Source organism: Camelus ferus, chromosome 32, assembly GCF_009834535.1.
Source record: "Camelus ferus isolate YT-003-E chromosome 32, BCGSAC_Cfer_1.0, whole genome shotgun sequence".
Taxonomy (NCBI): Eukaryota; Metazoa; Chordata; class Mammalia; order Artiodactyla; family Camelidae; genus Camelus; species Camelus ferus.
Window position 1 is genome coordinate 17,784,700 of NC_045727.1, and position 15,893 is coordinate 17,800,592.

The 15,893-nt window shown below is 53.4% G+C and overlaps 1 protein-coding gene and 1 non-coding gene across 6 annotated transcripts in view; one reads left to right on the forward strand and one right to left on the reverse strand.

Annotated features, from left to right (window-relative positions):
* CMKLR1 (chemerin chemokine-like receptor 1) overlaps positions 1–15,893 on the reverse strand; it is a 44,177-nt gene that overhangs the window by 7,335 nt on the left and 20,949 nt on the right. The window contains exons 1-2 of one of the 5 annotated variants that reach the window (XR_004316538.1): positions 15,287–15,683; positions 11,507–11,629 (exon numbers count right to left, since the gene is read on the reverse strand). The exons of 3 other annotated variants lie outside the window; for them this stretch is intronic. The gene's annotated coding sequence lies outside the window, so the exon portion shown is untranslated. Of the gene's footprint in view, positions 1–11,506; positions 11,630–15,286; positions 15,684–15,893 lie in introns of those variants that run through there. One more of the 5 variants, XM_014551908.2, reaches the window with a different exon arrangement.
* TRNAG-ACC lies at positions 6,912–6,983 on the forward strand. The gene has a single exon. It is a non-coding gene; the product is annotated as a tRNA-Gly (tRNA).

The following is a 15,893-nucleotide window of genomic DNA, read 5'->3' on the forward strand; positions in this document are numbered from 1 at the left end:
AAGAAGAAGTCCTGTTATGCGGTAAACACTATTCCTGTTATTTTATTATCATCATTTTTCCCCTCAGGCTATTCTTTTTTTCTTTCTTTATTTTAATTTTTTTTTATCTTTTAAAGGCAGTACTGGGGATTGAACCCAGGACCTCGTTCACGCTAAGCAAACACTCTACCACTGAGCTATACCCTCTTCCCAGACTTCTACCCTTAACTCCCTCCTAAAGGGAGGCTTCTCCCTCCTAACTCCCTCAGCCTGGGAAGGTGGGTGGGGCCAGGAAGGCCAGAGGACCAGTGCATCCTGCCCACTGGTCTCCCCAGCTCTGGGTTCAAGAGAAGGTCAAGCGCGACACAGCGAGAATTTTGCTTCTGTAAGCTCCAGTCTCCTCACCTCTCCAGTGGGGGTAAGAACCCCTCCCTCGTCATTGGAAAGGTCATAAGAAATGACAATAACTCCTTTGCCAATTGTAAACAGCTATAAAGTTCTCATTGTTTGGATTCCTTAAGCCCTCTGTCACCAGGAAGCTTAAGAAAAAGGTATATAAACATAATATGTGTACACACACCCCTAACATTTATTTGAGCGCTCCCTGCATGCCATTGTACTCTGCAACAGCCTTACAAGGATATTGTGTGTTTGCAGGTAAGAAAACTGAGGCTCAGAGAGGTGAAGCGACTTGCCTGAAGCCACACAGCTGGGAGGTCTGACTCCAGAGCCTGATGCCAAGAATCCCAAGTGAAGTCTCTTGGGTTCCCCCTGCTTCCCTGAGAGATTAGCAGGCCCGATCCCACCCCTCTGAGCCCTCTAAGCCTTAGCTTTGAACCCTGAAAGCCCAGACCTTCATCCAGTTCACAGTCATCCCATGGAGCTGCCTTTCCTGAGCCACTTTCCCTGGTGTCCCTTTGCCTTTCCTTCAAGGCACGTATAAGTGGCTACCACTAGGAAATCACACCTGTGGTGCTGTATGAGTCCAGGACATTGAGGCTACCCACTGGCTGTCTCAGGGTGCCCTTTATGAAATCCCCTGCCCAGTGAGAAATGCCCTGGAGAATTCAGGATAAGGAACAACATTGCTTCCCCTGAGAAACTGGGCTGCTTCCTCATACCTGATAAACCAGCTGAAAACGTTTCCCTTTTTGATGTGGCCACAAGGAAGCTCAGAGGCACCCTTGCAGGTCCAAGGCAGCAAGCCCGTTCATCCTGTTGTCTGCAGCATCTGCACTGGTTTTGGTTGGCTCTGATGTCTATATCTAGTTATATTTTCTGTTGGTTTTAGTTCCTTGTGATTAAAATAAAAATCGGGGCCGGGACATGATTAGACCCATTTTCAGTTGGGGACACCAAGGCACAGGGAGATGAAGTAAGCTCAGTGACGTATTTTGCAGCACTGTAGAACCTAAGGCCACTGTTGTTTTTGTTTCTGTCATTTTTGTTGTTAGCGGCGGTTCCGTCTATAACTAGCGCCCGCCAGGACTTTGTTGGTACCCAGTTCTGACCCCTCCTGCCTCCTTCCCCTCCAGTCCCCAGGCCTCTCCCTCTGATGCCGACCATGTCCTACCTGCTGCCCCACCCTGGGCCACCCCCTCACAAAAGTCCTGCTGGATAACCCTGGCCAGCCCCCAGCTCAGTGCCTGGAGCAGGGGAAGCCCTTAATGAGCACGTACATTACTATTACTGACATCATAATTCCTTGGGCATTTACTATGTCACAGGTACAAGCGCATTAGCAATGTTGTCACAGACTGTCCCCAAGCAGCCCTGCAAGCGGGGTGGTATCCCCTTCCCCTGAGGCTTTAGAAACATAGAGCTGGATGCCCACTGTTATCAGTCCGCTGGGGTTGCTGTAACGTAGGACCACGGACTGGGTGGAAAAACAGACATTTTTTTCCTCACAGTCCTGGAGGCTGGAAGTTTGAGATCAAGCTGTCGGCAGGGTGGGTTTCTCCTGAGGCCTCTCTCCTTGGCTTGCAGACGACCACCTTCTCCCTGTGTCTTCAGTTGGTTTGCCCTCTGCATGTGTCGGGATCCAAATAGCTTCTTCCCATGAGGACACCAGGCAGACTGGATTAGGGCCCACCCTAATGGCCTCATTTTATCCTTATCACCTCTTTAAAAAATCCTGTCTCCAAATACAGTCACATTCCAACGCACCGGGTGTACACCAGAAATTAACAGAACTGTTGTAAACTGACCATACTTCAACAACAAAAAAAAATTAGAATTTTTAAAGAGTAACAAAACAAACAAAAAAACCCAAAAAACAATACCGAAGTACTGGGGGTTAGGACGTCAACATACGCATTTAGAGGTGGGGGTGGACGCAATTCAGCACTACAACACCTACGCAGTTCTCATTATTATTTTAACTAAATGTCGATATTTGTTGTTCCTCCAGATCGCTCCCTCTATCCTGGGGAGTCTTACCCCCAGCTCTCTGTCCCATGCCCTCACTGATGCTGGGGCCCAGGCCTTGTCCTTATAATGAGCCACACACACACAACATGCCCACAAACAGAGATACACACACTGTGTGCTCACACACGTACAAGAACACACACACACATTCTTTCACACACACACACACACACACACACACGCCTGGCCTCCAGTGGAGGAAGAGATTTACAGTCCTCAAAACCAACAAACAATTGCCGTCCAGAATGTACCAGGAACTTCCTTCTGCAAATCCAGAAAGACAGCAATCCCAGCAGCAGAACAGGCTAATGATATAAACAGGTAATTTACAGGACAGAAACCTCCAAACTGAGGCATGAGACAAACTGAGGATCACAGGCTCTCAGACTGGGAAAAACTGATGATCACAGACAGCTGTGGGAAGTGTGGCAAGGACCAGAAAGATGGGATGGAGACCCCCTTGGGGCTGGCAGGGTGGGGGCAAGGGCTTCATGCCACCCCGTGGGTACCCGTGAACCCCCGTGTGCCTCACAGTCCCGCAAGGAACCACTCTCTGGAATGACCGTGTTTCAGGAGCCATGTCTTAGCTTGGGTTCTCCAGAAGAAAACCTCAAATAAGGATTCCTGCAAAGGTGATTTATTAAAGAAGTGTTCCAGGAAAACCCAGTCAGGGAGTGGGGAGACTGGCTTGGGAAAGGGAGGAGGTCGGACAAGGGGGCATCACCAGGCACAGTCTTGGGAAAGGTGGCCTTGGTTCCTGCCGGGGTCAGGAAACAATGGAGGTCACATTCCAGGAGGTTATTTATAACACTGCATCCCGTCCTGGGAGGGGTGCAGTCGCGGGCACTTCCAGCCCCTGAGGGCAGTCCTCTGACAAAGAGCCGCAGGTGCGGGCTGTCAGGAGTGAGAGCCCACGGGGAGGCTGTGCACAAAAACAGTCAAGGATCCAGAGGACTCAGGCCGCGCACAGATGGAAGCTGGAGGCTGCTGACGTCCGCTGTGGGAGAGGGGCCGGGTAGCAGCCATGCAGCTGTTGGAAGAGACAGAGTAGCAAGCATACACACCACAGAGGAACGCAGAGCATCTTAAAACCACCTACCTTAATAGCACATTAGTACACGCCGGAAACGTGCCTGCAAAAGCAGCAACATGCACAAAACAGTAACACACGTTGGGCAAGAACGGAGCCAAATAACAAGATACACGCTGAACGGATTAGAACCGCTCCGTGGGAGCAGGGGCGGGAGGGAGAGCGAGAAGGAAACGGGGATAAAGGAAATGAATGCGGTGAAGAATAAAAATAAGACAAGTGTGGGGGCTTCCAGAGGCCTCTGATGCACAAGAGGACGGATGGAGGGGTATCATTATGTCAGGCCATCCTTTCCCTCCTGAGGTCCAGAAAACCCAATGCAAGCAAACGAGCACCCCAAATCCCTGCCTGGGGTTCATACTTGGGCAGTGGCTAGCCAATGGCCTGGGTCACTAGGTCCCTCATGAAGCCACACTGGGCAGGGGGAGGGCCCAACAAGCAGCCTTGGACCTGCCCATGGTCTTTAGAGCCCCGCTCCCCAACAGCCTCCTCCATCAGGCTGGTAATGAACTCGGACAAGCCCACAAAAGGAACGGTATCACTCCCGTCAGAGGCGGCCGTGCAGTGGCCAAGGCCTGATTCCTCCTGCCGGGGACCACATGGACCTGGCAGAAGATTCTATACAGATGCTCCTGCCCTGCCCATGGCCATGGCTGACCGCTGCTGGGGAAGGGGTCGGGGGCTCAAAGCCACATCTGGTTCCTCCCACCAGAGAGAGCAAAAACCTCAGGCAGAGGTTATTTGCTTAGTTTGTATTAAACAGACACGGATATAGCCCTCACCAAGTTCCAGGCACGGTTCTAAGCCCCGTTACAGATGAGGAAACTGGCCCAGAGAGGGTCAGTAAAGTGCCCAAAGTCACACAGATGGCTCAGGTAAGCAAGGCAGGCCCAGTCCGTCATTCCAGACAGAGGAGGAAGCTCAGAGCCTACTGAACTGCCCAGCCCACGCTCATTCCTCGTCCACTGCCTCGCCTCCTTGGAACATTCCAGAATCCTAGGGGCATCGCCCCAGTGGAACCTCCCAAGACCCCCCACGAGATCAGGGTGTGCATTTTACAGATGGGGCAAGATGAGGCTTCAGGTCCCCTGGGGGTTTCCCCCAAGCAGCTCCGCCTCTAGTTGATGACCCTCTTGAGAAGGGATGTCCCATCCCAGGTGCTGCTGGGAAAAGCCCTTTGGAGGCGGGGCTCATTCGTGCATCCATCCTTCCGGGATGTGCGCTGCTCCCTGGCCATGGTGAGGGGGCTGGGGTGCAGTGGGCACGGATCTCTGCACCTGGACCTCCTCGTAACCCTGCAAGGTCACTGTCATCTGTATCGATTTACCCAGGGGACATCTAAGGCCAGGGGGCTCAGGGGGAGCATCCCTTGCCTGCAGGTCACACAGTTGGTTAGTGGCCATGCAGAGATTTGAACGCGGGTCCTTAGGCATCCAGGGCCCCACCTCCTCCAGTTGCCGCCTGCAGGCCTGTGTCCCCCCTGGGCTTGGGGAACAGCTGGGCTGAGAGGCATCTGGGCAGTAGACGTTGCCCTCTGCTTCCTCTCCGTGTCACTGCCACGCCCTCTGCCAGGGTCTGCAAAGGACTCACTCCCTTTCTGTGCATCTCTGCGTCTCTCCCTTCTTGCTCCTCCGTCAGCCTCTGTCTTGGTCTCTCTCCCTGTGTCCCTGCCTCTTTGTCTCTTGTCCCTCTTTCCTGTGCTAATCTCCCTCATCCTCTCTCTGTCTCCTGTTCCCTCCGTCTCCCCCGAACCTCGGCCCCGAGAGGCCCAGCCACCCCCTCACCTGCCAACATCACTCACCTGTGTGTCTAGAGGACTGAAGCCGCTAGCGGCCACTCTCTCTCCCAGCCCGCTGCTCCGGGCTGCTGCCTCCCCAGCCTTCCTCTGGCGGCAGGCCCCTGACCGAGGACAGGGGCTTTATCGGGGCCCGTGGGCGTGGGAGCCCATCAGGGAAACTGGAAACTCTTCCCCCAGTGTTTGGCCTGGCTCCTGTCCCCATCTCCCACCTCCCTGACAGCCCACCCTGACAGTCTGGGCTGGGCGGCCCCGATGCCTCTCCTCCAGTTCTCCCAGCCTCCAAAAGGCTCTGAGGACCTGGGAGGCCCCTCAGAGGTCATCCCATTTTGTAGCTGGGGAAACTGAGGTCCAGGAGAGGGAGTGACCCTCCCTAAGGTGCAGAGAAATGGACCTTGGCCTGTCTGGTGTGTGACGATGTATACCAACTGCCTAGAAATCTGCCTGGCATCTGACACACCTTATGCCTCATCATTCAGTATCTTCATGGCATAGATTTGCAAATGAAACTTTGTCCAGAGAGGTCAAGTGACTTGCGCAGGCTCACACAGCCTTTAAGCATCAGCCCAGGACTTGAACCAAGGACTCTGTGACCCAAACACCTTGGCTATTTCTACTTGTCCAAGGTGGCAGCCTCAGCCAGCAGGGAAGATGTAATGGGGACTTCCGGGTACCACACTCCCCATCACCCATGTCCCTCCTTATCAGCATCCCCACCTCCCCCAGACCCAGTACCCTGGCCTGCTGCCACAGTTCCTTGGTGGTCCCATCCACCAGTCCCTCATCCTTCAGGGCAGAGAGAAGGGACCTCCCAGCCCCCTCCAATGGCTCCAAGAGACACCTCGCGGGTCACCATCCCTGGATCCCCAGCTCTGAACGATGCAGGAACCTTGAAACCACACAGCAGCAGCAGATGTGGCCACCGCAGTCCTGGCTGCCAGCGCTGGGACGGAATTAGCTCTGTGTTGGGAGCAAATTTCCTCCCTGGTCTCACGCCCACACCAGGGAGCTCAGGCTGAGTCACCGCAGTGGGGACGGAAGGTTGCTGGCTGCCTAACAGGCTGTCCCATTTTCTTTTGGTTTGGATGGAGGCCGTGTTTGAGCTTGGGACCCTGCAGTGGTGGGCAAAAGTAGGGAGTTTATGCCCTTGGACCTGGAGAGCCCACTGGCTCAGAGGCCCTGGGAAACCTCCAGCAGCTGATGAGAGCACAGAAGCAGGGACCCCGAAAGTGTCCACTCCAGTGCCTGGCACCCCCCTGTTAGAAGGATGCCCCTCTTCCCCCCCCCCCCCAATGTGCTCTGTCTTCAAATTCCCCATCCCCTGCTCTGTGCCCTGCAGGCTGGGCTGTAGGAATGATATCATTAGGCTCCCTGCCCTCTGACCTCTAGTTGGGTTTATCAGTGGAGGTCCAGTGGGGCTGCAGGGCAGGAAGAGGGCAGGTCAGGTGTTTATCCTCCCAGCTCCCGCCCTGCAGGGTCTTCATGAGTTTAACCACAGCTACACAACCTGGGTCCCAGTAACTGCTCCTCCCCTGGCCCCTCAGCTTAAGGGCAGGAAGGTACCTGGAGTACTGTCCACCCCTTCTAAGTCCTCATCAAGGCCCTATTTGACGGGGGGAGGGTATAGCTCAGTCGTAGAGCACGTGCTTACCATGCAGGAGGTCCTGGGTTCAATCCCCAGTACCTCCATATTAAAAAGAAAAAGTCTAAAATAAAAATTAGATAAAATATAAAAGCTTGTTTAAAAAAAAAAAGATCCTTTTTGAGTAGGCCGTCTGTTTCCCACTAAGACCCCGACCCAGAACCCAGACTCTCCATGCCTCCCCTTCCATCACCCCCAAATCTGTCAGATCCTACCCACTGTTTCTACCCATAGTATAGATGACTGTGGTAGGCCCCCAACTCGCATGTCACTTCAACTACGATTTCATTATCCACTTCGTTGCTGGAGCGATGGCTCCAAAATGCAAACCCCATCACAGCACTCCCCGCTTAATGAAACACAGCCCCCCGGGCAGCTCGCCCTTGGTCCTCAGAATAACACCATCTCCTTACCAACGTCCCGAAGGCCCAAGCAGTCTGGCCCCTGTCCACCCTAGGACTAGTCGAGGCTGGACCCCAGCCCCAGAGGGAATCCTGACCCAGCAGCGGGTTCCAGGGCCCAGGTAGAGGACGGAGGCTTCCTTGCAAACCCAGCCCCACTCTTTTACTGCAGACCCAGCAGCCCACCGAGGCCACAAAAGGCACCCCAGCAAGAATGTTTAGACAGACGTCTCTCCCTTCCAGGCTAGAAAGTCACTCTGGCCCCCAACGATGGATCCGATGCACAAATACTGGACGTCCTCCCGGCCACCCAGCTTACGTCCAAAGCCAACGAGCAAACAGCTCGGGCCTCTCCCCACCCCCTCCCCGGTAAACACTGCCCCAGCCCCTGGAGGTGGCCTGTAAACAAATTTTCTTCTCTGCTTATAACCCACTGGACTGGGAGGCCGGGTACCCCATTCGCTTAATCCCCTGAAGTCAGCCTTGAGTCCACACACGCAGATAACCCCTGAGCTGTGTACACAGCGTATCTGGAAGGCAGCAGGCACGGGGGTGTTTACGTGAGCCGCTCAGGATGTGGTCGGAGGAGGCCGCCAGTGGTGATGGCCGTCTCCCTCAGCCAGCAGCCAGCCACTGACAACGCACTCGGTGTCCCACTCGCAGGTGTGGGCTTGGAGCCCAGACTCTGAGTGGCTCTTGGGCGCCCCCTGAGAAGTCATTGCTCCAGCCCCTGTCCCCCTAAATCCAGGCCAGCACAGCCCAGCTTCAGCCCTGAGGGCCAGGCTGCATCTGATACCATCCCTGAGCATAATGGCTTCTCCTCCTGGCCCCTGGAGACACGTGGGAGGGGGCAGCCAAAGGAACATGCGTTCCCCATCACTAGTGCCCCCACCTGCTGCGGAAGAGAAGAGCAGAGAAGCTGAGAACCAGACTTGTCTGCTTCTGGAGCCCTTCTTTTGAACCCCTCCATCCCTCTGTGTTGCTCTGAGAACATTACCAGGCCCCTGAGAGTCTCACAAGAGCCTCAGGCCAAGTATAGGAGGACACAGCTTTGGCCCCTAGAATGTCACAGTTAAATATTATTAATAATAATCCCCAAAATATTGATGTTTTATTGAGAAACTACTATGTGCACTGGGATGTTGAGAAGCACCTAACGTGTATCACTGCACAAAAACCCAGGGGTGGAGGCCATTATGATGGCCATTTTAGAGATGAGGAAGCTGAGGCCAAAGAGGTTAAGAGTCTTGCCCAAGGTCACATGGCAGAGGTGGGATTTGAACCCAGATTAAGAATCCAGTATTCCAGGAAAAGACGCTCGACATCGCTAATTATCAGAGAAATGCAAATCACAACTTTCAGTGAGGTACCACCTCACACTGCTCAGAATGGCCATCACTAAAATGTCCACAAATGACAAATGCTGGAGAGGGTGTGGAGAGAAGGGAACCCCCCTTGCCCTATTGGTGGGAATGTAAATTGGTGCAGCCATGAAGGAGGACCACATGGAGGTTCCTTAAAAAACTAAAAATAGAGTTACCATATGATCCAGCAATCCCACTCCTGGGCGTATATCCAGAGAAAACTCTAATTTGAAAAGACACATGCTCGCCAGTGTCCATAGCAGCACTATTTACAATAGCCAAGACATGGAAGCAACCTAAATGTCCATCGACAGGTGACTGAATAAAGAAGATGTGGTATATATATATATATATATATATATATATATATGCAATGGAATACTACTCAGCCATAAAAAAGAATGAAATAATGCCATTTGCAGCAACATGAATGGACCTGGAGATGATCATACTAGGTGAAGTAATTCAGACAGAGAAAGACAAATACCATATGATATCACTTATATGTGGAATCTAAAATATGACACAAGTGAACTTATTTACAAAACAGAAACAGACTCACAGAAAATGAACTTACGGTTACCAAAGGGGGAAAGGTAGTGGTGGAGAGATAAATTAGGAGTTCTGGGATTAGGAGATACAAACAACTATATATAAAATAAATAAACAACAAGGTCCCAGTGTATAGTACAGGGAACTATATTCAATACCTTATAATAACCTATAATGGAAACAAATATGAAAAAGAATTTATATATGTATAACTAAATCACTGTGCTGCCCACCAGAAACTAATATTGTAAACCAACTATACCTCAATAAAAAAAAATTTTTTTCAAAGAATCCAGTGCTCTTTCTTTTTATACCTTACAGGATCTACTTGGCAAATGTCCTTAGATGAATCCCTGACAATTTGGGTCCTCGGATCCCCTATCTATGAAACAAGGAGGTTGGGGTTGGTGTTGTCAAGGTGCTCTTCCAGCTTTAAAATATGTGCATAGTTGAATGGGGCAAGTGTCCGTCCATTCCCAGCCTTGTGCCAATAAAAAGACAGCCTGGCTCGGGTCCATGCTGTGTGACCCTGGGCAAGTTGCTTTATCTCTCTGAGCAGTAGTAGGATTGCCTAGAAAATGGCAATTTTAAAAAACCCTCCTTTCAGAAAATCAAGGGGTCTGGCTGAAGTGATCTCTTGGGCTCCCTTGCAGGTCTAAGATCTCTGGGCTGGTAGTTCAAGGTTAATTGACAAGCCTCCCCACCACCAAGACCCCAAGTCTGGGGTCATTTCTGATCGTGACAATGTTGCCTCAGACTCGTCCCCGACTCCAAGCTGCAAGAGGCGAAGAGCCCACACTTGGGAGTTAGCCAGATCAGGTTTAAAGGCCCTTCCTGCTTCAGTGGCTGCGGACATCAGTCGCTCTCTCCTCCAAGTCTCAGATGTAAAAGGAGGCTGACATTACCACCTTCCTTCTAGGGTTATCATGAGCATATCATGATGTGGACATGGTGCCTGGCGCCCAGCAGGTGCTCAGCAAACATTTGTATAGAAAAATCAGATGGGGCCGTATCTGCGAGTACCAACAGCACCCCTGCCCCATGGTGGGGAGAAAGCCAGGCTGAGTATCCAGTTTGCAAATTCTGACCCCAAGCCAAGGGCTGTGTTTCCATGAAACCCACAGAGCTCAAAGATGAGCCTGGATGGTGTCTGGAAGCAGAGGAGGGCTGGGAGCCAGGCCACAGCCAGCTCCTCCTCCCAGACCAGATGCCGCCTGGGGCCAGATGAGGAAGTCGCGGCTCCTGCACCCCTCCCACCCCACCTCTCTGCTCGGCCCTATCTCCCTTCCTGGCATCCCCACATCCTCTGCCAGAGCCTCTGCAAAGCATTTTTCAACTCGATTGAAGTGCCTCGGTTGACACAAGCCATTGCCCCACCTGTGTCAGCACAGGGCATTAAAACCTAACAAACAGACAGCTCTGGTTGTGTGGCCTCGGGCCCATTCTCCACATCGCCAACCTTCCGTCTCCGCGTCTGGGACATAAAAGTGGTCCCACACACCGTGAAGATGAAGGAAAATGACCCCCGTGAAGCACCAAGCAAAACAGCCAGCTACTCGTAGCATTTCAAGTGGTGGTCCTTCCCTCTTTGGCCCACTTAACAGATAAGAAAACTGAGATTCAAACAAGGTTCATGATCTTTCCCAAAGTTACCCAGCAGGTAAGCAACGGGTATAATCAGGAGCTCCAGGCTGGACTTCGGGCTTCTCCCCTCCTGGTTTCCCCTGGAATCACTGAGAACTACATTTCAGGCCCAGCTCCAGCCCTCGCAGGCTGTGTGACCTTGCACAACTTGCTTCACCTCTCTGATCCTCGGGCATCTCATCCATAGCATCTTTCTCTGGGGGTTGTGAGGATTCAGTAAAGCGTGGCTGGTGAAGGGCTTGGCATATGCCTGTGATCACAATTACCAGTACTATTAATATGAATAATTATTAATATGAAAGGGGGGGGGATTTATCTCACAGAGGTGAAACTGGAAAATGTGTTCGCACTCTCTTGGTGGGGTCCATCATTTTAGGGTCCAAGGAGAACTCAGCAGGGCATGAGCCTCCTCTGGAACCCCAGAAGTCAGGGAAGCTTGGGTAAACTGGGGACACCAGGAGGCTGCAACACCGGGTCACAGACCCCTTCCCAGCCTTCTCCCGTGTCCCATCTGCTTGTCCGCTGAGTAGCACCGAGGCCCCAGCACATCTGGCCAGGAGCAGCTCCACCTGGGCCCCTAGCGGGCTGTCCACGGCCCCGTTCACTCCAGGCCACCATGTTTCCGAGACTCCCTGCCTCTGGCCTGGAACATTGTCCTCCATGGCCTTGTCACAGGAGGAAGTGTGCACAGCGTGGGCCCGGGGTTCCAGGAGTGCGGTTTGGCACCTCTGCCTGGGAAAGGTCAGAAGACAGAAGCCCTATTGGAGGGTGAGGGAGGGAAAGGGAGGACGAGGCGGGGCCCCTTCCAGGCAGGCTGACTCAAACCCTCCAGGAGGCTGAGAAACTTCCGGCAAGATGGCTCTGACACTGGGCTAACAGAAATTAATCTCAGAAGGCCCAGGAGTCTTCCCTCCAGCTCTCTGATCCTCCTCTTTCTCTTCCTCCATCCTTCCAGGAAACATTTATTAAAGACCTATTATGGGCCAGGTCCAGAGCCAGATCCAGGGGATACAGCAGGGAACAGAGAGGACACATTCCTTCCCTGGAGGGCTGCCATTCCCCAGAGGGAAGAACGAGAAGCAGACAGATAAACAAATATGTGATAAAGAAGGCAAACACCTCTAAAGTCAGACTGCCTGGGTTTGAATCCCTGCTCTGCCATTCACCAGCTGTGTGATGGTGGGCAAGTCACCATGGCTCTCTGTGCCTCAGTCTCCTCGTCTGACACGACATGGAAGCAAAGGGAAGGTGTCCAGGGAAGTCAGGGGAGGCTTCTTGGAGGAGGTGACGTTTGAACTGAGCCTTGGAAGGTTTGGGAAGCTTTTGCTTAGTTGAGCGCTGGAGGGAGACATCACCTTTGCAGAGGGAACTGGGCAAAGAGGGGTGGCTAATGTGAGGTTAGAGTGTGTGCATAGGGTGAGGGGGCACAGAGGAATGACAGGAGACAGTGGCTGAGAAAAGAGGGGTTTGGGTTATGAGACCCCCCCGGCAAGCCACCAAATTTATCCTATAAGCAATAGGAAGCCATGGTGGTTTTTAAGCAGAGAGATGTCCATTTTTCTAAAAGGACCCCAGCTCTAACCCACATGGCTGATGGGGGAGGGGGGGGCTGCACTGGAAGAGGGAAGACTGTAGGCTAGAGCCCAGAAAAGGACATGGTGAGCTGAGCGAGAATCCTCCACCAGCTCCAGGCCCCCCCACAAGTGTCTGTCTTTGGAGGCTTCAGAAATCAACGGCCCCATCAGAAAGCGGGGGAGTCTGCTAAGCTCCCCATTTTCTTGAGGCATTTTCCTCAGCCCACACCACACGGGCAGATTTGCCTCAAGAGCCGTTTCCATGGCAACTGCCAAGGCTCCAGGAAAAGTCTTGGATGAGCAGAGGAGTGGGGACCAGATACACGGAGATGAGTCTTCATGGGAGAAGGCGGGTCACACTGGCCAGTTCCAGGGGCTGAGACCCAACCCCTGCCCTCAGAAGCCCTGATGCTGCAGATGAAATCTGGTCACCACGGCAACACTGATTCCCTATTCTTGGGCATCACTGGGGGGTGGGGTGAGACAGAGGGAGGCAATGTCAAGGGGTGGCCAGACCAGTAGATTACAAGATACGCTCACCCTAGGATGGGTGTATGAGGTGGGTAAGTCTGAAGACCCCCAAGAGATGAGCATGGATGTAAGGCTCTGGGGTTTGACTTGGGGATTCCAGAAATTCATTTCCCCTACACCCCACAAAAAAATTGAGGCTAGAATTCCATCATTAGAGTTCTACTTTTAACTCTCCCACAACTAACTGCAGTAAAAGTGACAATGGCCTGGGGCCAACAGCCCCTATTCACTGGCTCAGGCTGGTTTGGGGCAAGACTGGAGGGGTTGTGGGTGGGGAAAGAAGAGAGGGAAAGAATGTTCAATATTAAATGATGGGATGAGGGGACATCTCAAGGATGCAACTTGATCCCCCTCCCCATCTTCCACTCCAGCAAACCCGGGGAATGCAGTTGAGGGCTGAGTTTAGAGACCAAACCGACAGAACCCTCCCATCAGGTCCCTGGTTTGCCGTGTGACTTTAGGCAAGAACTTTCCCTCTCTGGTCAGACCTCCATTTCCACGTCTCTAAAATGAACGGGTTGGACCTGAGAGGGGAAGATTTAAGAGTGGAGGAAACAGAAAAGAAAGTTAGGGTGTGGGTGTGCAGCAATCATGGGGTCACAGGGGTATGAGAGAGGAGGTGTGGAAATAAGGCTATTACGTAATCATGAGCTGTTTGTTGAAATAGAATTTGATGGGAAAGTTAGACACTAAGCCCATCAAAGCTCAGGCTCTCACCGAGGCTGGGTGGTGGCGGGGTTGAGAGCCCAGCTCAGGAGCCAGGCTGCCTGGGTTTAATCTCAGCTAGCTGTGGGACTGAGGGAGGACCATTTACCTGCCCTGTGCCTTGGTTTCTCCGTCTGCAAAGTGGAGGAAGTAGTGATACCTCTTAGAGAACTATTCTGGGATTAAATAACTTGACAGACGTCAAGCGCTTAGAATAGATCCTGGCTCTTGTTGTCTCACTACTGATGAAAAAAAAAAGCTAAAAGCATATACGCGGGGGCGTGTGTGCGCATGTGCTGATATTGACGTTCCCAAGCGCGAGTGAGAGAGAGGATGTTAAGGGGAGAAGGAGCACAGATCGGGAGGCTGGGTGGAGACAAGCTAGAGAGAGAGAAAGGGAGGGCCCCTGGGAGTGTGCACTGGTCTCTGTTCCCCAACCAGAGGGAGGTCAGCGACCTGTGCTCAACTGACCCAGGACACAGCTGCAGGGTTCAAGGGAAGCCACCGGCTGGGGTCAGGGAGGGGCCACCAGGGGAATCTTGGAGCCCAGGTCCTTCCAAGACAACCCCCTCCTTTGTGCCCCAGGAGCCCGACACCCCCAGCGTGGCGGTCAAGGCCTCTGGGCATCTTCTCTTGGAGGTTCCTCTGCTGGAGGTGCCCTTTTCTTGTCCCCTCTCTCCTCCCAGCCTCACCACACACAAAAGCAGGCAGAGCAGAAGCAAAGTGGTAACAGAAGAAGACAGAGCAATCCTGCTGAGATGTGCCAGGCGTCCGGCTGGGCACTTGGCCTTCCTTATCTCCCCATATCCTGACAAGCCTCCCCGCCCCGAGGAGGGGGTGGTTAGTATCCCCACTTAACAGCTGTTGAAACTGAGGCTCTGAAAGGAACCAGATCAGGATCACCAGCCCGCCCTGGTGGAGCCAGGACTTGAACTGGGATCTGTGGGACTCCAGAGCCCGCATTCCAAGGCACCCCAGCTGCCACCCACATGGCTGTTTAAAATGTTCCTCCATCTTTATCAGCACTTCCAAGCACCCTGGGTGAGCTGGCAGCCCCTTTGACTGCAAGGCTGTAATGCGCATTCAGGCAGCATCCTTGCCTCTCCCTCAGTCTTCCTGGGACCCCAGGTGCAGCCCTGGGGTGGGAGGTACAGAAGCCGAGAGGCTGGGAGTAATGACATTAACACTCACTGCTCAGGCGCCAGCTGCATGCATACCCAGTGCTGCTCCTCAGAACCAAACTTCAAGGTGGGTATTTTCATTCCCATTCTGCAGATGTGGAAACTGAGGCACAGGAAAGCAAAGCCACTAGCCCAAAATCCCCCAGCTAGGAAGAGGGCAGGTGTACACTTTGAACCTGGGCTGTTCTGACACTGGGGCTCACGTCTTCAGTCACTGTGACTGCCTTCAGTGTTCTGTGACTTGCCCACTGGGGAGCCCACTGAGTGCAGGCCCTTAGTTCTTGCACCCACTGACCACCCCCCGCCCTTCCAGCCCGTGCACAGGGCTGGCAGGGGAGCAGTGTCTCGAATATCCACAGTGCCACCTCAAAGAGCCAGCAGTGACCCAACTCACCTACCTCTGATCAGTGCAGTCACCACACGCCAGGATCCAGGGCAGGCGGGGGGCTGCAGGGGCCCATCCAGCTGGGAGCACCCCTGAGAGGTCCTGGAACCCTGAGCCAGCCCCAGCCCCAGCCGGCCCAGGCAGCCAGCCCCAGGCACAAGGCCCCTGGGGCACCCAGGCAGGCTCTGGCCCCTTGGAATTGCCTGGCTCCAGTCCAGGCAGCTGACGGAAGGGCTGGCGTTGCTGCCAGCAACCAGGACGGCAGAGTATGAGATCCCACCCTGTTCCCAGGCTCAGGAGGGGTTGGGGGGAGGGACAGGACTGCCCTCCCCCTCGACTACTTCACTGCGCTGTCACCTTTCCCTGCAGAGAAGCTCAGCCTTGCCCCAGGAAGGGTCTCACTGGGAAGACTGCCCCCCACCCTCAACAGGAAAAACAGACGGTTGAAGCCCAGAGGAAATTTCAGAATCCTAAAAGCCATCGCTGGAGACGCTACAGGATGGAGGGGTCTGCCAGCCCAGTGCCACAGAAAAAGGAAAGTGGCCCGGAGCAGAAGAGCTCAAGCCTCATGCAGCTGCAGCAAAGCCAGGTACCAAGGCCAGCCTGGCTCGTGAGATTTT